The sequence below is a fragment of the Phodopus roborovskii genome, unplaced genomic scaffold (assembly GCF_943737965.1).
Source record: "Phodopus roborovskii unplaced genomic scaffold, PHOROB, whole genome shotgun sequence".
Lineage (NCBI taxonomy): Eukaryota > Metazoa > Chordata > Mammalia > Rodentia > Cricetidae > Phodopus > Phodopus roborovskii.
Window position 1 is genome coordinate 20,231,956 of NW_026126416.1, and position 24,179 is coordinate 20,256,134.

Below are 24,179 nucleotides of genomic sequence, written 5' to 3' on the forward strand. Positions count from 1 at the left end.
ATGGAATTTACACAACAGCAAAAGTCTTGATTTATGCTGGAGAAGAGACTGGACAGGCCACAGCTCCAAGGAGTAGGTTTTGTTTACCAAATGTGTGGTTTACCAAGGCAGTAACTACTTACCATATTAGAGTTGTACTCATTGCTGGGAAGGACTAAACCATGGGTACAGTGCAGTTTCTGCTTTCAAGCAACTTACATTTTAGTATAATAAGCTTATAATCTCCTAGGAGATTATACTAATCATGCTGATTACAGTAATGACAACCTTCCAAAAAGCCAAATAGTCATCACAGTGATTACCCATAAATAGTGATTGAAATATAAAACTAATATGAAAGTGATTTCTGTAAATCTCTTAAGTAGAATAATGCTGAAAAACACTTGTTAAAACTATACGACTATCAGTGTTACAACCAAAACTCAGTTCAAACTACCTGCTTAACACCTTGCCAAAAATTAGCAAGGATTTTAATTGTGGAAATAAACACAATAGATAATACGACAGTTATAAATGTTTTAATCCTCACAAAATTATGGGAGGCACAATTATTACCCATGTATTAAATAAGAATGAAGGGTTAAGGAATTAGGCTGGCCTGTCAGAATCCACAGAGACAGTTAGGGGCTAAAGCTGGATTCAACCACAGTCAATAGGCAGAATTTACAATAACTACAGCAGATTACTGTTTCCTTTTCCCCAATATGACACCCCCGAGACATGTGAGACTGCCCTTTCAGGAACTGCATGGTAAATCCTAAGCAGCAGTAATACTAGAGATACCATTTTAAGCAGGAGTGAAAACTACTTAGCAAGAGCTTTTCAATAAATGCTCTGCATGCTTTACTTTGTAAATCCATTCATTTCTATAGAACACTTTTTGTACACAACACACACACACAAATCTGTATGTAACTCTGTTAATGGAGACAGAGTTACCACAATCAAATTAGAAAACACCTTTAGAGTATTGCCCACAATCGTCTGCTGTGACTCGTCTCAATAGTCACCATGCTATGCTCAGCAAAAGAAATAATGCCTGCCACTTCAGAGTCCATCATAGTCTTGAACATATAAGTGGCATTCACCAGTATGCCAACTTCTCTGGATGCTTCACTTGTCATTCAGTATTACATTTTAGAGATTTATTTGTCCATAATGTTTCATATTCTATTAGTCTATTCAGGTTGCCCTAACAAAATAGCAAAAATGGAGCAAATTATAAACAACAAAACTCATTTTTTACACATGCAGAATATTAGAAGACCCAGGTCAGCCAGTTCAGTGTTTGGTGAAGAGTACTTCACAGTACATAGAGGCATGCTTGTTTGTGTTCCTATAGTGACAAGAGATGCTATAGAGATGAGGCTCTTACCACGTATGTGAGGGCTTCATCCCTGTGATCTCAAACTGCCTAAAGGACCCATCTTCTAATAACATTGGATAGGTTTAGACACCAACATTTGGATTGGGGATGCACAAATGTTTCATCCACTATGGAAATAAGTCTCTGATCATGTTATTGCTGTGTGATTAGCACGGCAGGAATACACCAAAGTTGGCTCTTCCAATCTGCTGAAGGCTCTTTTGTTTGGTTTTCTTCCTCTTGGCTTTTAAGAAAAGTTGTCAACATTTCAAAATTATGCACTCACCTATATGTGGATAGGAATGAAATTTTTAGGCTACAAGCTAGGCATGTTTACTATATTAAATTTCAAAGAGACTATATATTTGACCTATTTACAGACAACAGCTAAGATTTCCTAAATTCTCCCCAGTACAAAACACATTATTTGGTCCAGGTAGTATAGAGTGGCAAGTCATTCTATAAGAATTTGTCAGCAAAGGTGAAGTATGGTTTATTTCATATCAGGTTTCATTTCACCTTCAAGCATTGTTAAATTATTTTGCAAAAGTGAAAATTATAAACAGAATACACTTTCAGTAGTTACTGTCCATTTTCAATAAGTAATATTTCTTAAAAGTGATTTTGAATTATGGTGAAAATAGATTTAGCTTATGAGAAAATAACATTCCTAATGTGTGGAACAGTATTACTATGCTATTGTTATATTTCAAGTTGTTTTCTATTATCTTATTTTCTTTTGTATTTTTTATTCTGCCTGTCTCATAGGTACTATTTCCCAATGTTTTTTATCTCCATACCTTTCACTTCATTGTATTTTTAATATTTGTTTTATTTATAATTATGTGTACATGCATATGAGTGTATACACATGAGTAAAGTGTCCATGCAGGCCAAGGGAGGGTGTCAGATTTGCTAGCACTAGAGTGACAAGCAGTTGTAGACACCCTACTTGGTTACTGGGATGAGAACTCCAGCCCTCTGGAAGAGCAGCAAGTGCTCTTAACTTTGAGCCATCTCTCTAGCCCATTATTTTAAATAGTGTATCCCATCCTCTCCTACTATTCCCTCCTTAGCTAACCTCCATCTCACAATCCACTCCTCCTGTTTCTGTTCAAAAGGGGGCAGGACTTGCATGGGTGTCAACAAAGCATGGCATATCAAATTGAGATAAGACTAAGCTCCTCTTTTGTATTAAGCTGGGTGAAGCAACCCAGTATAGGGAATAGGTTCCCAAAACCCAGCTCAAGTGTTAGGGACAGGTCCTGATCCCACTACTAGGAGTCCCACCAATAGACCAAGCTATACAATTGCCTCATGTATGTAGAGGGCCTGGGTTGGTTTTATACAGGCTCCCTAGCTGACAGGGCAGTGTCTGTGAGCTCCTACGAACAAGGTTAGGTTTTTCTGTAGGTTCCCTTGTTATGACCTTGACCCCCCTGTGGCCCGTAAAATTGTGTTCCCCCTCCCATCTTTTCAACAGAATTCCTGGAGATCAGCCCAGTGCTTGGCTATGAATCTTTGCATTTGTTTTCATCAATTACTGGATGAAGGCTATCTGATAATTAAGGTAGTCACCAATCTGATTAGAGGAGATAGTAAGTTTAGGCACACTCTCCACTATTTCTAGGAATCTCAGCTGTGGTCATCCTTGTGGATTCCTGAGAAATTCCCTGGCATGAAGTTTCCCCCTAACCCCAAAATAGCCCTCCACCAAAAGACTTCTCTTTCATTTCTCTACCCCTCCTCCTGCGCCCAAGCCACCCAACCCACCGGACTCAATCCCTCATGTTCCCATCCCCCCATCCTGGCCCCAAGTTTATACAGGAGACCTGTAGAAGTGCCTATTTCTTTCACAGAATATCTCAATTAATGACTGCTTATATGTATAAAAATCTTTATGATCTGTTACTTGTGAATAGAGGTGTACCAGCATATTTCTTCTATCCAGATTTTGGGTATCAATCTCCCAAGATTGTTCTTCAAAGTAACCATCTAGTCAAACCACTATCAGTGCTCATAAATGAGTACAGAGATACACTCTGGCCACTTATTACCCTGTATGTACTGAGGAACACAGTGCTGTGAAATGTGTCTCTGTATACTTTCATTACTGGTCTTGAGAATTGCCCTGCATGGAAATGTACCTGTTATTGTGTTCCTTCCTTTGATTCCTAACATGTCTCACATGTTTTGATGGTATTGGGAAGATCTTCCTATTTCATCCTAGGTTAATCCATCTAGCAGTCATTCTGGAAAATACTGAGATTTCAGTACGTATAACTTCAGGACACCATAGTTTTCAGATTGAAGATCATTTTCCCAGAATGGCAGGTGGCAAGCCATTGACAATGGTATGAGAGCCTCAGAATTGCTTATGACTAAGGTATCAGCTTCACATGGGTTTATTCAACCCCCCCATTCCAAATTTCCAAATACCTTTATTTCTGACTTTGATAATGAGCTACAGCATGAAAGAATGAGTTGCCACAAGGCGATTGCAACATAATTATTGGAGGAACTCTAGAATGCTCCCAATTCAGCAGTTTGACTTCAGGGCATGCTTTGAAGACCCCCTCCAAACCTGAGAATTGCATTGACTGTGTGTGTGATGGTCTCCAGAAGTTGAACTTCCCCTTGTTCTGCTCTGTTGTCCTCTCTTCACTATGTGTGGGCTACTCAGTTATTCTCCATGTGGTAGTACACTGAGAAGATTCTTGCCAGGTTAAAGTACCAAGAGGAATGTCTTGCAGATCTCTATAACCATAAGAAATTACTGTTCTTTATAAGCCATCAAGTCTGTTTACTATAACAGCAGAAACAAATGGACATAGTCAGCAATGTCCACTCTGTACCTACAAGAGAAAAGGTCATTTTAAGGCTGTCATGATACTGTCTGATTCTCATATCACAACTTCAAGGAACCCTTAATCAGCCTTGTCTCTTCATTTTCTCTTTATAAACATTCAATTGCACTCAAAATGTACTCCACAAATCATCACAGCCCAGTCTTTGTACCCATCATTACTTTCATATCATTAGCTGTACTAGCTACTTGACTATCCAACACCTATACTTCTAGTGGGATCTTATTGAATTCAGCTGTAGATATCAGGATTAATTGTGATGCTATAGTATGCATTGATTTAATAGTAACCCATTTCACATTGGTAAAGATATTCAAAAGCATTGCTAAACCAATCAATCTTCAGATTCCATCTGTGCTAGGCTTAAAAGAGATGGTTCCTTGCTGATATGCAAATCTGTGGAACTGGTAAACAACTTAAGCAGAACAATTGGTGAAGAGTTACAGAAGGGATTAAATTACAGAACTTGGCATGAGGAAATCACTTTGGATTGAATCTGTGAGCATTACATGGGAAGATATATAAACACATATGAAAGAGAGGCACAGAGCAATTTGATATTAATAGAAAAAAAAAAGTGAAAAAAAAGTCATTATCAAAGACTATCAGAAACCACCAAAAAGATGGGAGAGGATAATGGATGGAATGGATTCCTTTACAGAGCTTCCAAAAGAACAAAGCACAGAGAGGAATTCTACTGAGTCCCAATCAAACTGATTTTTTTTTCTTTCATTTTTGACTACAGAAGTCTGGGCTAGTAAACTTCTGAAACCCCAGAAATTAATGCACCATTTCTGTCAGGCAAGCTTTTACATTGCTATGGTCAAATGCCCATGAAAAGCAGCTAAAGAGAGGAAACACTGATTTGTCTAGGAGTTACAGAAGGGTTCATTCCTGGTCATTGGGATCTGTGTAGTTGGGCAGAAGAGCATGACAATGAAGCTGCACCAGAGAAGAGCTTTTCTCACTTCTTAGCAGACAAAAAGCAGGAGAAAGGGTGATTTGGGCTCTTAACAAGTAGACTGTTCCCATGTTCTGCATTTATCCTCTCCAGGAGCCCAGCCCAATGGGACTGTGGCCTTACATTCAGAGTGGGGTTTTCCCCCTAGGATAATCTTCTCTAATAACCTACCCTCACACACACCCATGAGTGTGCTTCACCAATCATCTAGGTGATTTTAAGTCCAAGTGTACAATGAAAGTTAAACCTCACATTATCTTTTTTAGGAGGGGTCTCTTTTCAGGACAATGCCTTCTAGTGAATTTTTAGTGATCCAGGTATTGCCAGAAAATAGAAACTAGAGAGTAGGGTATGGGATGTGTTTAACTGTGAAGTTGCTAACCAGAGGATTAGAAGATATCTAAAATACAAGGGCAGTGAGAATTAAAAGAGGGTATTAAGGGTGTACAAGCCTGAGAACAAGTGGTTCAGCTTCCAGATGACAAAGAAATACTTTACCGATCTTAGACTTATTCTTGAGTTGTGAGGTCAAAATCAGACAACCTCCTGGACTACAGGTGGATAGCTTGATAATATTTTTACTTTCTCACTATTTCTACTTTTACCATTCCATGAATGAAAATAATTTTCTTGTGGTCAAATTCTTTAAATTCTTTTTTACTCTAGTATTTTTATCTTTTGATATTATAATACAGTATTTTCCCCATTCCCTTTTCCCCCCTCTAACCCCTCTCTGGGACACCCTTTTCTCTCTTGGAACCTGCTTAGTCCATATTGTGATACTTATGCACATGTTTTCAGGCCTGACCATTTAGTATCAGATAACTGTTTGGTGGGCTCTTCCCAGGAAAAGACTATTTTTCACACTCTCAGCATTCCATAGTTGACTGACATTCTTTTCTAGAGTTGAAGTCCCTTGAGCTTTCCCTCACTCATACATACACAATGTTACACTGTCTATTGGTGTCAACCTTGTTTAAGTCATATTTAGGTAGCCATGTTCGTGAAAACTCATTGGCATAACTTCTCTCACATTTCTAGAAGATAAAATCTCACAATAGATTTACTGTTCCTCTGTCTTTTACAATCCTCCTGGCCCCTCTTCCACTATGATTTCTGAACCTTACATGCAGAAGTTGTGCTACAGACCTGTCAGTTGGAGCTGGACTCCACAGCCCTGAATTTTGATTGGTTGTAGTTTTCTGTAATGGTCTCTGTCTCTTACAAAGAAAAGTTTCCTTGATGATGGGTGAGGGCTTTACTAACCTGTAGGTGAAGCAACAAATATTTAGAATGTAGTTAGGGATGGCGCTGGTTATGAAAGTGGTAATTGTAGGTTCTTTTCCAAGATCCATGACTTTACTACCTCAAAGTGGTTGGATAGGATCAGCCATGATTTCTCTCTTGTTGAGCAGGTCTTAAGTTCATTTAGACAGCTATTGGTTACTACCAAAATATGTGTGACACTACTACACTTTTAGGGCTATCACACCACGCTGGTCATTGTTGTGGGTCATAGGTGAATATCTGGGTAGTACTATTGGTTGATTCCCTCCTTTGAACATTTATGTGGTGCCTTTTTTATGTTGCCATGAAAGTTAGTTCTCTGGAAGGAGACTTTTGGGTCAGACAGAGCTCTGGTCCACTAAGTTCTATGTGCAAAATGTCTTCAGCAATAAGGATTTACTCTGCACCTCTGGAAGGCAACCAAGGGCAATATTAATCAATGTCCTGAGAGTCCCTTAGACAACCCTGACTAGCAACACAAAAGAGGGCTTCTCATGCCTGCTGTTTGTGATTTTGTTAGTCTATGGTTCTTGGAGGGAACCTTCTCAACCAAGATAAGTAAAAATTGCCATATGACTTTTTCAGACCCCCTTACTTACTTATTTTATCCTCTTCCTTCCTCTTGTCAAATTGTTATGAACCATTCTCAATGGCAGTTGCCAGGATCCCTGAATACTGTGAGGCAGAGCTTGCCTCACAGCTTGATTCTCAGCTTTCCAGTTCTCACAAGAGTGCTGATTCTCTTTTTTGTATTTTTAAAATTAGAGGTTATATTTATAAGATAGCATAGTCATCAGCTGCAAAACTCTGTTGCTTTCTGCTTTGATGGAGATATCAGATTCCCTGTAAGACATATACAATGTATTTACTTTTTTAGCTGTGTTTATTTGCCATTTCCTAAATACTAGGCACCCTGATAACTATGGTGGATACACTAGAGAATAGCATGTAACTTGTTCCTCAAAGTGGTCTATATCCTAATGACACAAGTCACATAATCACAAAATGAACACATTCATAGGAATAAAGAAAAGGCTTATTTATTACTCAGATTTTCATTGCTCCAAACATTGGAGAGATAAAAGTTGGACATCTGTTTTAACTGAGTTGTGGTGTGGTAAGGGCACTTTTGGTTGTATCATACCTTGGTGGATAGTGAGGGTAGAAACATGAAAAAACAAGGGATCACAATTTGGTTTATGAGGACAGTGAGAGGCTATGTATCTAGTCTCAGGCTTCTACAACAAACTTCTTAGAAGAACTAACCAGAGTACCTGAGCAAGACCTTCAGTCTATTTGAGGAATGTCCCTCATTTTGCCTAGATGTTCTACTAAACAATGTCTTCATGGCCCACTGTCTCCTCACTCAGGGAAAGGGGGCTCTCAACATCCAAACTCATGGGTCCTTGGGCAGTAACCATATTGCAACCCTAGCCACATGCAAGGGGAGCTCCACACATGGACTGTAGCAATTGTCTAGATGGGAAGGAACTTTGAGGATTATTTGGAGAGGAAAAACAGTGGAGTTAGATTATACAAAGTCCATAAAAGATAGTAGACACAAGGGTAAAGAAAGAACTCACCTCAGTAGTGCCAATGTCAGATGTAAAGCTCTGAAGGCTATATAAGAGTGTAAGGTAGCCAGGAGCTTGAAGAGGCAATTCAGTTCTGCATGGAAAATATGGTGAGTGTGGAAAGATGATACTAATGATAAACAACCCTAGTGAAACAGTGATATATGACAAGGTCTCATGACAACCCAGGCAAACGTCAATCTCATGACACAACCAATGCTAGCCTTGAACTGATATTACTGCCCTGGCTTCATTCTTTTATTTTTAAAAATCAATTAGGCATTTTCAAGACAAACTATTAACTGTTCTACAGTAATCATTTTAACTCTTGTAGTTATGGAAGTGCTATGAAATCGAAATTACATCAGGAGATATTCTCTTATACTCCAAATTAGGAAAACATGCTGTTTTGAGTTTGTAAAGTATGAATTAATGGATCTAAGAAAAAAATAATATAAGACAGACAGATGGAAGGAGGAAGAAAATATTTGAAGGAAGGAAAGGAGAGGAATGAAAGATGGTTGGACTAAAGGAAGGAGGGAGGGAAAAAAGGATGGAAGGTAAAGAAGAAGGGGAAGAAGGTACAGAAAAGAAAGGAAGGAAAATAAAAACAGAAAAAAGAATAGAAAGATGAAAGAATTATAATGCTCTATTCATTTCCATGATGACATGTAGTCAGTCACTTTCCCAAAGATATAAGTATAACTGGATGTTTACATGAATCTTAGCTCACTCCAGGAACAAATAAAAGCAAAGACTTGAATTAAGTATCACTTTCTCATAGAAGCATTGGAGCAAGGAAATGGGGTCAAAAGGACAGTGACAGAGTTGTAAGCACTTATCCCAAGCATAAACATCACTGGAATGCATTTGGGACCAAATGACCTCCCTCAGACCTGAGATGTTAGCATTCCTGCCCTACTTTAGCATGCCAACTTTACTGTGGCTTTGAGGGAACTGAATAGAGGCTTGCACGGACACTTGAGAAAACGGTGTACCTCAAGGACTAATATAACTCAAGCAAATACAAGTCATCCCACAGAGAAAGACCTCATAAAACTCCAAGTCTCAGGGTCAGAGCTCTGACCCATGAATATCAAGTGTGAGTGGACATGCATAACTCTGTTCCAGAAGACAATGGTACTTTTCACTGGTAGGCAGGCACAGTTAGAAGATCCAAAGCCTTGCAGAACATGTGAGCCACACTAAGTCACTGAAGACTCAGATGTGCTTTAGTAGAAAGACAATCAAATTCTCTATCTTTCTAACTACATAATGATGAACAAGACAGTTGTGCTATCCAAAATAAGCAGTAGCACCTACATGGAGTAATCTGATTTGGGATTTTATAATAAGAAAAAATTATGAGAAAGAAAAAAGATAGCCACCTGAACACATGTAATGTCAGAACCCCAAGGCCTGAATACTAACATCTGTCTATGACATTGACATGAGAATCTTCTCCTTCTTTTGAGCATAATTTTTTATTTTCTTTTATTGACTGGCCCATTACCTCTACTTTAACTTCAAGTTCTGATATTCTGCCAGGAGTTTAGAAGAAGAAGAAACTTCTAAACATCATCTATGAAACCAGTACTACTACACTATGAAAACCACATCATGACACAACAGCAAAAGAATTACTAAAGGCCAATATCCTTAATGGACATGATGACAAAAAAATCTTAACTAACTACTTGCAAGCAAAATATAGGCATATATCAAAATGATTACCAACCATTAATAATTTTATCCTGGAGATGCAAGGATGGCTCAACATAAATGAGTTGATAAATCTAATGATCCCATAACAGGACTTAAAGACAAAAAAAATGTCAGATGTTGAAATGGACTTTGACATAATCCAACTTGCCTTCATGATGAAAAACCTACAGAGAAGAATAGGACTGAATGTGGCATAATAAAAATGCAATGAGGGCTATATATGACAACCAAGAGCTAACAACATTATAAATGAAGAGAAACTTGAAGCAATCCCAGTGAAATCGGAAGTGAGACAGAGCTGTCCTTCATCCACATTACTGTTTAAGATAGTATTTGAAGCACTAGCTAGAGCAATAAGAGAAGGAAATTAAAGAGATACAAACAGAAAAAAAATCAAATTATACCTATTTGTAGATGATATAATACTACAAAGATGCTAAACACTCCAACCAAACCTTCTAAAAATGATTTTAAAAATTCACCAAAGTAATAAAATACAAAATTAACTTAAAAATAAATAATATTTTCTAATTTTCAGTAACAAGCATGTCAAATTATTGGAAATATTCCCATTCACAAGTGCCTAAAACAAAACCTTGCAGGGGGCAACTAACAATGAGATTGAGGAAAGCAGTAGAAGATGAAAAGACCTCTCATACTCATGAATTGGTAGAGCTAATATTGTAAAAATGATCATCCTACCTAACTAATGCAATTTACAGATTCAAAGAAATCACAATCAAAATCTCCATGGCAGAAACAGAAAAAAAAAAGGCAAACCGAAAATCATAAAGAAGCACAACAATCCTAAGCTAAAAGAACAATGCTACATTGGCCCGACTGCAGCCTGGGTCTGTTTTGATGCCCAAGGTTTCTGTTACTATCAAAGGACATGTGAATGTATGAAATCTGGGCCATGTTGGTATCCAAGGGCCATGCTGCCACTGGGGCCATGCCAATCTGAGTGGCCTGCACTTCTACCTGTAGCAATAATGGTGATATCCAGACCTGGCTAGTGCTGAGGAAAATGTCTTGGGATATAGTCCCACTGTAGCTGGGGTCTGTATTGAAGTCCAAGTTCCATGTTGCCACCAAAAGTTACAGGGGCTGTGTTGCCACTAGAACCATCCTCATCTGAGTGGTCTGTACTTCTACTTAGAGCCAGCGTGTCATCTGGGCCTAACCTGCTGCCAAGGGTCATGTCTGGGTCTTCAGTCATGCTGCAGCTATGATCTATATTGATATCTGTGGCCTGTGTCACCTCAGGGAGGTCAAAGGAACCATGTGTGATGAAATCAGAACTCCATGCTGAGCCCTACCATTCTGTCCCTCTAGCCCTCTACCCCTCTGCTCATCTACCCTCTGCTTCTCTACCCCTAACTGAACACTGCAGCAAAAGATCTGGTCCAGACCCTCATGGGAGAGCTGCCCTCCTCCCCTACCAATAAACACACACTCACAAAAGATGACCCACCCCTCACCACAGAATGACCTTCTGATTTCGTCACACAGAGACCCAGACCTTGTCCTTAGCAGCAGCTGGGTCTGGATGTCAACATTATTGCTGCAGCTAGAAGTGTAGGACACTCAGATTGGTGCAGCCCCAGTGGCAGGATGGCCTTCAGATACCAACATTTCTCCCAGTCTGGGGCATCTACATGGACTTCTATGGTAATGGGAACCTCAGGCATCAATGCAGATCCTGGCTGCAGTAGAGCCAAGGAGCATTATTTTCTTGGATACCTTAATCATAAAGATCATGTGAAAGTAATTAATATATTCATCTTTACTTAACTGCCTCAGGACACACAGAATCACCCATGCCTACAAAGTTTTGGCAGAAAATTGATTGGGCTGAAACAATTCCTCATTAGTCCTCAATGTATCCCTCTGTGGATTCATTCTCATCTTCGGGGATGTTAACACAGTGAGAAATCACCTGTTATTGCTTCCTACCAAGGAATACAATCCACAGAACATATAAAAAATGGTATATTAGTTGCTTGTATAAAAGGTTCAAGATATTTGAAGACACTTCAAATCTCCTGACATGGAGCTCGTGAAGCGGTTCAGCAGGGAAAGGGACTTGCCACCAAGCCCCATGACCTGAGCTCAATCTCAGGAAGCCACTACTACTCTGACGTCCACACATGTCATGCCATGTGATATGCATGCACACACATACAACATAAATAAATATAAAAAATAAAATTTTTGTCAAGATTAACTTATTTAAACAATTATTTGAAAATCTAAATGTCTTTCATCAGTTAAAATAAAGTAAGCATTATTCATACAATGAAAATCAAGAGTGAGTGAATTTTAATTTTTGTTCATTGTGGGTGGTTTAAAAAATGTATAATTATTGTGAACACATTGCTTTGTGGTCCCTTGTAACAGTTCGGGGGTAGGGCAAAATAGAATCAACTAAATGATGACTATCAAAATTCAGCAAAATACTTTTTTAATACTCTCATTTCTAAAATAATTTATTCTGTTGACATTCCAATAGTTAATAAAAGTTCTTCAAAGTCTGTATCACAGCTTTCTTTGAATATACAGCTCCTATTTTTATTTTTGTCTTCGGCTGTTTTTTCCCCTAAATAATCACTTTTCCATCCCTTTTACTAGCTTGTGTGAACACTTTTTATAACATCTTAAAACCAATCCATCCACGTTTCATCACACAGCTCCTGGAAGTGGTGCATACATCCAATCAAGCTCAGAGGTAGCAAGGACCAACATGAGAGTTTATTTAGTGTAAGTATCCATTTCTTTCCACAAAGACTACAGTTATACAGACCAGCCTACAAGCTGTGTCTTTGGGCAGAATCTACTGATAAGAAAGAAGGACTCATAAAAAGGCAGCAGCAAGCCTCTAATTACATTCATCGGCTGTTATTGACTCAGAATGATCAATAGAAGATGCAAGAGAAAGAAGATTAGGAGCATTGTGGAAAACACTGAGGTATTTAAAGTCTCAATAAACCAAGTAAAAAGATAATTTCCCCAAACAAAATTGTTTATAGTAACTTGTAGAAACATATATCCATAAATCCACCACACATGTCATATATACAAAGGAAGGAGTATCACACAGGGAATAAAGCTATGCAGTATGACTGCCAAAATAACGGAGAACAGTTTAGACACCCCAAATTATCATTTCTCTTAAAATAAGAAAAAATATTTTTAAGAGAAATGGTAATGCAAGACACACATTGATAAATGATAGTGTACCATGTAAATGTTACAATGCCCACTTATGAGATGATAATGATAATGGCATGATGGTGGTGGTGATGGTAAGAATGATAAAAATCAGAGAATTTGCATTCTTCATGTAAAACAACTACTACAATGCTGCAGTAATCAAAAGGGACGGAATGGCACTGGCTTAAGCATCTATGCATAAGATGTGAAGCCAGAAAATAGGTTGTAGGAAGTGGGCAAAAGGGTACCAGAATGTGTCAGAGACTGGGAAGTGGAGTGAAAAAAGAGAATGGGTGCAGAGAATTAACTTGGAATTGTTTGCAATGATTTTGATTGAGTAGATTAAAAATCATGAAATTTATATCTGGTCTTATGTTGAGGTCTTTGATGCATTTGGAGTTGATGTTTGTGCAGTGTGATAAGCATAGATCTATTTGGATTCTTCTATATGCAGCCTTTCAGTTGATCATCACCAAGCTGTCTTTTTCCCGGCATTAATTTCTGGATTCTTTATCGAACGTCAGGTATCAATAGGTGTATTGATTTATGTCTAGGCCTCTATTTTGATTCCATTACTCAATGCATCTATTTTTGTGCCAACACTATACTATTTTTATTACAAGTTGAGGTCAAGATGGTGGTATATCTACCATTTATTTTATTATTTAGGTTTGTTTTAGACATCCAGACTTTTTATGAATGTATTTCCATATAAACTTGCAATGTCTTCTTGAGATCTGTGAAGAATTGTGTTGAAATTTTGATGGGAATTGCATTGAGTTGCATTTGGTAAGATGACCATTTTTACTATGTTAATCGTACTGATCTAGAGAAAGTGGAAAAAATTTTGAACTCAGTGGTTTAGAAAAAGACTTTCTGAACAGAACACCATTAGCAAAGACACTGAGATCAACAATAAATGGGGCCTCATGAAACTGAAAATCTTCTGCACAGCAAAAGACATTAATAGGACAAAGTGGCAGCATATAGATGGGAAAATATTTTACTAACTACATATTTGATGGAGGGGTACTATCCAAAATAAATAAAGAACTCACAAAATCAGATATAAAGAAACCAAATAAACTGAATTTTAAAATGAGTTATAGGTCTAAGTAAAGAATTCTCGGAGGAGGAAACTCAAATGGCCAAGAAACACTTAAAGAAATCTTCAACATCCTAAGTTATCTGGAAAATACAAATAATCAAAACTACTGTGAGATTTCATCTTACATGAGTCAGAATGTCTAAGGTCAATAAAACAAATGACAGCTAATATTGGAGAGGATGCTATTAAGGGAAATACTCATGCATTGTTGATGGGAGTGCAAACTCATACAGCCACTAACAAAATCAGAGTGTCATTTATTTAGGAAGATGCTAATTGATCTATCTCAATATTCAGCTGTAACACTCTTCAGCATATACCCAAAGGATGCAACATGTTACTATAGAGACACTTGCCTCATTCATATTCACAGTTTCTTTTATTCTTTTTTTTTTAAACTGTGAATTTTGCTGATAACTTTTTTTTTTTTTTTTTTTTTTTTTTTTTTTTTTTTTTTTTTTTTTTTTGCCATGCAGCTCACACTGCAGATCCAGACTGGTGCATAACAGCCATTCCTCAAAGGAGCATGTCTTGCTTCTCAGTGACAATTGATGCTTCATGTGTTGGAAGACACAGGATTTGATAAACATTTTGAAAGCAGGAAAAATCCATATTATCTATCAAGAGTCACAACTCCTTTCTGGTTGGAAAATTTGCCTTTTGGCAACTGCCACTGGGTCCCCTCTGGTGTGGTGGCTAGCTGAATAAAAGGCATTTCCAGAACTCTGTTCTTTTGACATGTTATTACCAAACAGTTCCAACCTCTGTTTTTACCACTGGATTTTAAATTGTGATGTAAGGGTTTCTGTTGAACTGTTAGATTGTTAGTTTTTTGTTTGTTTGTTTGTTTTTGAGGTAGATTTTTTTCATGTTTTATTTGTATTTGTTAGAAAGAAAGAAAGAGAGAGAGGAATAAAGAAAGGAAGGAAGGAAGGAAGGAAGGAAGGAAGGAAGGAAGGAAGGAAGGAAAAGAAGGAAGGAAGGAAGAAGAAAGAACAAAAAATTCTCTTCAAGAAAACAAACCCGAAATCTGATTACAAAACCAAGCAAAACTGTGCCTTCTATTTATCTTTGATCTTTGGACCCCTGGCTACCTGGTCCTGTGATTTAGAGACTATGAGAAAAGGGTATATCATATGGGAGCACATGGTACACAAGGCATCTTCATCTCATGGTGACCAAGAAAGTAGGGCCTTGTTTCCCCTTCAAAGGCCCATCCTCTATGACCTACCTTCCTGCCATTAGCCCTGCATCTATCTTAAAGGTTCCTCTGCATTTCAACAATACCTCAGGCTGTAAGCAAGACCTTAACTCATATGCTGTTGAGAACATTCACCCAGCTTCAATGACCTTTCAGCTTTGACATTGCCCCTTCTGTTCTGTAGTGTTTCTTTCTGTTTTACTTTCTAATTGTAGCTATTTGATAATTTTTTAAATATTTTTATTCATTTGATTTCATTCTGGAGCAGAAACACATGCTGTGGTTATTTTTCAGTGTCAAAATGGAAATACTTTCAACCTGTTTCCTTTTTGCACAGCCAAAGCATTCTTTGTTTTCCTTTTGTATGGTCTTTGAAAAATTCTAAGAGTTTTAATTTAAGAATAGGTCTAAATATGTATACTTACAAGGCACTCCCCAGGTATATAGAGCAGAAAAGAAAACTGTGTGTATTTATCTACCATCTGAAAATTACTTGGGTCTTAATTTATATAGGGGATTTTATGATTACTGTGCAGAAGGAAAATAATACAGAGAAAGGTAACAGCAACTGCTCATCCCCCCAAATTTTTAAAACTTTAACAGGAATGTTTATTGAACAGAGCCTCCAGAATAGACTTCAGATCAATCCAAGTCAGCCCATCTGAGCTACTCTGGTTATGCTAAAGTGGAGAACTGGCAATGGAGTACAGCTGTTGTATTGTCCATTCGAGGAGCCAAGGTGTACCCCTTGTCAAAAATCACTCAGGTACCTATGTCCAAATAACAGAAGTTTTAGAGTGGAGAGTTGTTATGAGTGGTTTTTCCCCCACCGGTCTCATCCCACCACCTTGCCAGCCCCAAATAATACACAGAGACACTGTATTAGATATAATTCTGTTGGCCAGTTACTAGTTTCTTATTGGCTAGATCTGTCTTAATTATTAACCCATTTCTATTAAATCTAAGTACTTCCACATGGTCTTATCTTACCAGAGAGAGGGGTGGCATTCTTCTTTCTATCCTCCATCTTGACTCCTCCCTACTATTTCCTCTCTCCTCCTTGTCTCCTAGTCCTGCCTATCTTGCTTTCCTATTGGCCAACAGTGTTTTATTCATTTATAAACAATATTTGGGAAATTGGGTGTCGTTCTTTCCAAACTGCTTTCTGCTGGTAGGGGGCGCTGTCATGGGGATCCTAAGACAAAGAAATCCCTGCTGCAGTCTACAAGGCTACCTTGTCTAAGATGTTATGAATGTTAGATCACCTGGGATGCTGTTTCAGGGGGTTTGCCTTAATCAAACCACATTAGTCTGGAAGGAATCCACAGCTTTTCATTTTCTGTGGAAACAAAAAATAGAAATTCTTTTCCCCAGTAACCTGTCCTTGAACTTAAAATTTGAAGTTAAAACATTTTTATAGTATATAAATTGAATTAATCCAGCAGCTTGTTGCTATTTCCTCAGCAGTCAAATAATTTAAAGATAACAGAACAGCGTGTAGTATCCAGGCTCTTTTTGTGCTTCCCATCTTTAAGTGGCTTTTTTTTTTTTTATTACTCTATTTCTTTTATTTTTATTTTTTCATTCTTTTGAGACAGGGTTTCTCTGTGTAATTTTTATCTGTCCTGGAATTAACTCTGTATACCAGGTTTACTTTGCAATCACAGAGATCTGCTTACCTCTGTCTCCTGAGTGCTGGAATTAAAGGCGTGTGCCACTATACCCAGCTACTCTTTGTCTTTTAAAAACTATTTTATTCTTTTTCTCTCCAAAGTCTACATATATTTTAAAACACACTGTAAATCTTTAGCATTTTTTTCTTAATGTGAATCTGTCTTTACTATTAATCTTTACCTTTTTTGGCCACAAGTCTTTTATCTGGTAAACAACAACATTGCTAAAATGAAAGCCACAGCTGTATTAGCAGTGGTTTATCCAAGATGGCGGTGGGCATTTCTACTGCCAGAACTGAGAACTGTGCTCACTGCCTTGGTCTACACTGCCATCCAGCAGCATGTGCTGCCCACTTTGAGATGTGGTCACTGCCATTGCCAGCTCTTGTACATGCCATTCTGTTAGCAGAGTTCTTTAAAATCCTTGCCCTTCTTTGGTTGTTTGTTTTGTTGTTGTTGTTGTTGTTTGTTTGTTTTGTTTTTCTGCTTATGCTGAATCAGGAAACCTCCCTTAAAGGAGCCACCATTTTGTTATGAATAGTTTTTTTCCCCCTCCAGTCTGGTCCCACCACTTTGCCAGCTCCAAATAACGCATGGAGATGCTATATTCGATATAATCCTGTTGGCCAGTTACTAGTTTCTTATTGGCTAACTTTGTCTTAATTATTAACCCATTTCTATTAATCTAAGTATTTCCACGTGACCTCATCTTACCGGAAAGAGGGGCTGGTGTTCTGCTCTCTCCGTCCTCCATCTTGAATCTCTTCTCTACTCCTTCTGAAATCTTTCTAGTGCCTAGTCCTGCCTATCTTGCTTTCCTATTGGCCAACAGTGCTTTATTCATTAACCAATATGAGAAACATATTTACAGAATGACATCTCCCATTAGAAAGTTAGTATGGCCTTTTATATTTATATTTTATGATAAGCTCTGGGTTTGGAGTTACTGAAAAAAAAATAAAACCTAAACTCCTAACACCTTTAACAATGGAAAAAATAATCTGAATCTATGGAGTATAAATAGAAGAATGAGGGAGAATGAGAGAGGGAAAAAGATTGTTGTTGTTGAACACATATTTTGCTTAAAAAGACATGCATTTTGTTATTCTTACTGACCCACTGACTATATTCTATCTTCTAAAATCTTTTTAGCTTAGGAAATCCATCTGGTTTTAATTAAACTTGGTCCTGGAGAATGTTTGAAAGTTCCATGTTAGAATAGTTAAACCAATTAAAGATGTAGGCCTTGGTGACTTGGTCTGGGAATTCAACTGTCTGTTAAATAATCATCTAATTGAGAAGGAGCAGGGTGTGGGGAACACTGGGAACTCAAGAAGAGATAACTCTCTGAATCTAAAATTGAGATGAATTATGTGATCATAAAATATGAGGTAAGTATCAAGTTGCTCATTATGCTACACACGCAAAAATCAAGGAAACTGGCTAAGCCATGCAGCTCATTGAAAGTATTTGTTAAATTAAAGCTCATCTATTGGAAAATCAACTTAGACCAGACAGAGAACATCTATTATTATAAGTATAGCAGGTAAATGGTGTTTTGAGCAGAATGTATTTGTATACATGGTTTTAGTCAATATAATGTTTTTGTATAAGTTTTCACAAATTAGATTTCCTAAACAACACTAATTAAGTTTATTCTCTATCATTATCTTTGTGTCCCAACAACATGGGGCAATTTTTTTTAAGTGGTAGGGTGGGGTATGGCTGTAGAAGTACCCTATTGAACAATAAGGCTGAAACAGCGGGTAAACACTTACATAAGGTGTCTTGGACTGGGAATTTGAATGTATGTTATTAAAAATGAGTAAAATAGATTCCTATCCTGAATTTTCATTTCAAATTAGTTCCTGGTGCCTTTATCACATTGTTTCTTTGGAAACTCCCAGAATGAGGGAAAACATTTGATAGACTTCCTTTTCTATGATCCATGGGCTTCCACCTGTGAGCTGTGGTGTCTTGTACTGAGACCTGATTAGTTGGGATGGCACCACCAATTGTTCTAGATGTTTTATAGAAATCACAGTCAGCATTTCTCCTTGGACTGGAATTTCCCACCAGCTTCTGAGGACTGACAATGGAAATTCATGAAAATTCTCACTCAAAACTTTCAATAGCATCCTACCCTGCCTACTTTCATGCCATACTTCCTAAAGCATGAAAAAGGCAGCCTAGAGAACTATTATAAGAGTGTGGACATAGTGCATATACCTGCATTCTCATATAGATGTACACCTGAGAAAACAAGAAAATGAAAGTCTTATTCATTCATTGGGACATTTTGCTGAAAGAATGAAAAACTTGTTTCACACACACACAAAAAAAAAATGATATGGGGGTGGTTCTTAGTAAGATTTAAAAAACTCAATAGTTCATATTCTTTTAAAAGATATAAAACACAAAAACAAAACCAAAGAGAAGAGAAATAAACCAAGATGGGACTATTGTTTCTCCTTTTAAAAAGTATGATGCTTAAAATCTTATTTGTACAGTACTGTTCCCAGTGTGTGTGATATGGGTGTAGCTTATGGAGCAGTATATCCAGCCCATGGGAGCCAGAGCAAGGCCAGACTGAAGAAACCAATCCAGAGTCTGGATGGAGTAGGCAGAGACCAAATCAAAGTAGACTGTTGAAACAGAAGCAGAAGAAAGTGGCATTTGAAATGGAGAGACTCTCAAATCAACATTCTTACCATACCACTCCTACCATTGAGCTACAAGGGATTGTGGGAAATCTGTGTGGTACTTGGGGATGATGAAAGGTCAACAGGAAGGAGTAAGTATGTAGATCTGCCATAATCCCTCAGTGCTTCAGTCACAGAAAGCATATGCAGTTGAATAAAGAGGCAGAATTACTCCATATAGTTGATGAAGTGGGTGGGATTATTAAACACAGATAAACAAGGGGGTGGGATTATGGGCTGGTTTAGCTAATCTCCATAGGAATTGTCTTTGAATAGGTGCAGTCTCAGTCCCTAAACACAACAGGGAGAAAGTAACAGTGGAGATTTCTTGTGCACACTGTCAACATTAGCTCTTGGACCCCTTTACTAGCAGTATGTTTTTGCCATCCCTCTCAGCCTCACCAGTGCTGAAGCATTGAGTCCTTGGCCCATGTCAACAGTACACACTCATACTCATTCACTCAGGATTTCATTCACTCAAGTCTTCCTGTCTCCCCACAGCCAATAATAGTTTCAATACACCAACTAAAGGTGCAAACTAACTGACTCTGATAGATCTAACCCTGTTGTCTCCAAGAAACAAAGATCACTAGTGAAGTCATGCAAAGACTACGAGTCAAGTGAAGGAACTAAATTAATAAAGTAAACGGAAGCTGTAAAAAGCCTGTATTATTTTTCCCAAATCTGATAAAGCAAACATCAAGCAAAAAACTAGTGAAACTAGATAAAGGTGAAGAAAACTATTCATCAATAAGCTACTGTAACTGCAATATTTATGCAGAGAATAAAATAAGAACTAATGAGTATGAATGAATGAAAGGTCAAGAGTCAGTAATGGTGACTTTCATACTCCATCTTTTGATAGGTCTTCCTAACAATATAAGCAAAGAAACATGTAATTTACTCATACTATAAATGTATTGGATTGACTAGATCAACAGGATATTCCATCCAGAAAATAGTGCACACACATTATTTCTTATTGGTTCACAGAACTTTCTCCAAAGTCAATTATATTATAAGGCACAAATAAAAATTTAACAAAAAAGAAATGTCAAAAGAGGCACCTGTATCTTAGGAGGCTACAGTGTGATAAAATAGAAACTAACAGTAAAAGAAACAACAGAAACTACACAAATAATTGAAGACTGAACAATTATACTTCTGAATGAAGAATGGGTTATTAAATAAAGCATGAGGATATATTTAATGTGTCTATAAAATAAAATGATAGCACAGTGTACACATATGGTTATTTAAAGGAGGGAAAACAACAGTGTGGATAATGTAAAAATTGTAACAGTCAGACCTTGATCCCTTGATAACCTTCAAAGTATTACTCAGATCCCCATGAGAGCTCTATATACAGATTGTTATAGAAGTCAGAGCTTTGAGGATGCTTTAAGGGCTTTCTCATTTTCTGTATGTTGCTCTTTTGAATCACTATATTTTATGAGCCTGATAGACATAAAATGAGAAATGTTACTGAGTGCATTGAATGTTGCTCCCACCACTGCTAAAATGCTCAGTAGATATTTACCATGTGGGCATTTTTATGTCAGGTCTACTAATAATTGCACAGTCTCTCTATTGATATTTAATTTTGTATAATATATCCCATAGATCTGTTAATTTTTAAACTAAAATAATGTTAGCACAGTAAACAGGAATCTTTGGAACAGAGCTGAAGTAGTGTTAAGAAGAAAGTTTGTGGCTATAAAGTGCTCATATTTTAAAAATCAGAATGATTCTAAATAAATAACTTAATGATACTTTAAGTTTCTAGAAAAACAGGAAGTCAAATCCATATGCAGGAGACAAAAAGACTTGGTAAAGACTGGGGAAGAAATTAGTGAAATACAGCTCTAAAGTAGTGGTTCTCAACCTTCCTAATGCTATGACAATTTAATACAGTTACGTATATTTGGCGACCCCCAACCATAAGATTGTTTTTATTGCCACTTCATAACTGTAATTTTGCCAGTGCTATGAATTATAATTTAAATATTTTTGGAGACAGAAGTTTGGCAAAGGAGTTGTGACCCTCAGGTTGAAAACCACTAGTCAAAGGGATAAATCATATAATCAAATCAAACACTGAAATGACAAGAAAAAAAGGATTGAAAACAAATTAATAAAATCAGAAAGGCAAAGAGAAATGTTAACAACAGATTCCAAAGCAATTTAGAGGATCACCAAGAATACTTTGACAAATTACATTCCTAAAGCTAGAAACACAAATAAATTCCTAAACTCTTATGCTTTGCCAAAATTAAATCACAAGGATGTAAACAACTTAGTCAGATCTGTAATAAGCAACAAGATAGAAGCAGGTATTCAAGTTATTCCCATAAAGAAAAACCAAGAACTGGTTTCATTCACTATTAAATTCTACCAAACTGTTAAGGATGACCTAAACTCAACACTTTTCAAACTGTTCCCAACAGTAGGACTATCAAACTCATTCCATAGAATCATTACTACCCTCATAACAAATCAAAAATAAAGTCTCAATAAAAAGAAAACTTACACCAACTTCCCTGATAAACACAAATCCAAAATACTTGCAAAACAAATGAAAAGACACATTAAACACAAATCCAAAATACTTGCAAAACAAATGCAAAGACACATTATGAAGATCATACATCAAGACTAAGCTGGTTTCATGCAGGGACACAAGTTTGGTTCAACATATGCAAATCAATAATTATAATATATTATGTAAATAACCTTAAAAACAGATAGTAATCTTAACAGAAACAGAAAAGGCAATTGACCAAATTCAACTTGCCTGAAAGTCCTGAAGACATTAGAAGGAGGAACAACATATCTGGGTACAAATCAAATGCTGTATACAACAAACCCACGGCCAAACTTATCCAACATGAGGAAAAACTGAGAGCATTTTTTTCTCTCTAAAATTTGGAACAAAATATAGGTGCCCACTTTCATTCAATATTGTGCTCAAAAGCATAGGCTGAGAAAATGAAAAAGAAATAAAGGGGATACAAGTAGGAAAGGAAGAATTCAAGTGATCCTTATCTGAAGCCGACATGATCTTGTATTTAATATTCAATGGACTGAGCAGGAAAGCCTGAGAAGTGATAAAGGAGTCTTAGAAAAGTTTCTGAATACAAAAATCAGCATTCAAAAATCAATAGCTTTCCCCATTCACTGTAGCTTGAAAATAAAATGTATTTAGGACTAAACCTAACCAAAGAGATGAAGGACCATTCAGTGAAAAGATTTAAGAAACTGAAAAAAAATGAAGTTGAAGAGGAAATCAGACAATAGAACTAATTCTCATACTTGCAGATTAGGAGAAATAATGGTAATGTGTTACATTACAAATAGCTCTTTATAGGCTCAATGTATTTCTCTTCAAAGATCCAAAGACATTCCTCACAGAATTAGAAAAGACAGTACAAAAATTTACAATGACGAACTACCATCAATTACACTCTGTTGAGAAGTAAATTTACAGGCTTTTTCACATATATTTTAAAGGAAAGTGGTCGATTTATCAATGATCCCACTTTGTTCATTAAGAAGTCCAAGGTAATAACAAAGTATATTTTAAAAATACAAACTATAAGAAACAATGACGATAAAAGTTAAAATAGAAAAATAATTGAATATTGGGATTTAAAATCACCAAGGAAAGGATTGTTACTTTGAAAACAATACAAATTTAATAAAAATTACAGGGAAAATGTGAAAATTATTGCTATTAGAGATAAAAGCTATTGCGGTAAATAAGGATCAGGATAAACAAATAGGCCGAATAGATGTTTATTCAGGGAGAAATAACTTACAACCTAGACAGATGAACACCAGAAAATTCAACCCGATCCTCTCCTGTCCGAGTCACGCCAGAAAGAGAGCGCCTTAAAGAGAGCGCCTTCCTGGCCCCCTCCGACCTCCTTCCTCAGGTCACCTCCGCCCATCGCTCCACCCCCCAATGGGCGTGGTCAGTGCTACAGAAGGACTACCTCACTACAATTCCCCTTTTAGTCTAAAGAAAAGATTTAGGCTTAATACAAAATTATATACAAAACAGTGAATAACAAGTGTGCTCTAAGAAAAGGAAAATCGAGAACAAAATGACCTACATATCTAGTCCTAGGGTGAGGGCATAATGGAGTTTACAATAGAGTTGTCCTAAGCTGGAAAACGTAAGTCTAGTACCTAATATATCTAACTAGGAAGAGAGAATAATAGTTGTGATAGTTTAATCTTCAACCTCATCAAGACCTGAGAAGGAAAATAACAATACTAGAGTAGACAGGAAATGCGGATGGACAACTTCCAAAAGGTGCAGCAAGGACAGAAACAGCAAGCCACCTGAACAGTCACCCTAGGTCTCACAGCGACGTTGGTACACCCAGATTTGGCTAAGGCCAAGAGAACTTGACAGACCACAACAACAGCAGGGAAATAGAATGGCTGTCTTACCCTGACTTGGCAAGGTCAAGCAGTCTTCTATATTTGTCTCCTGC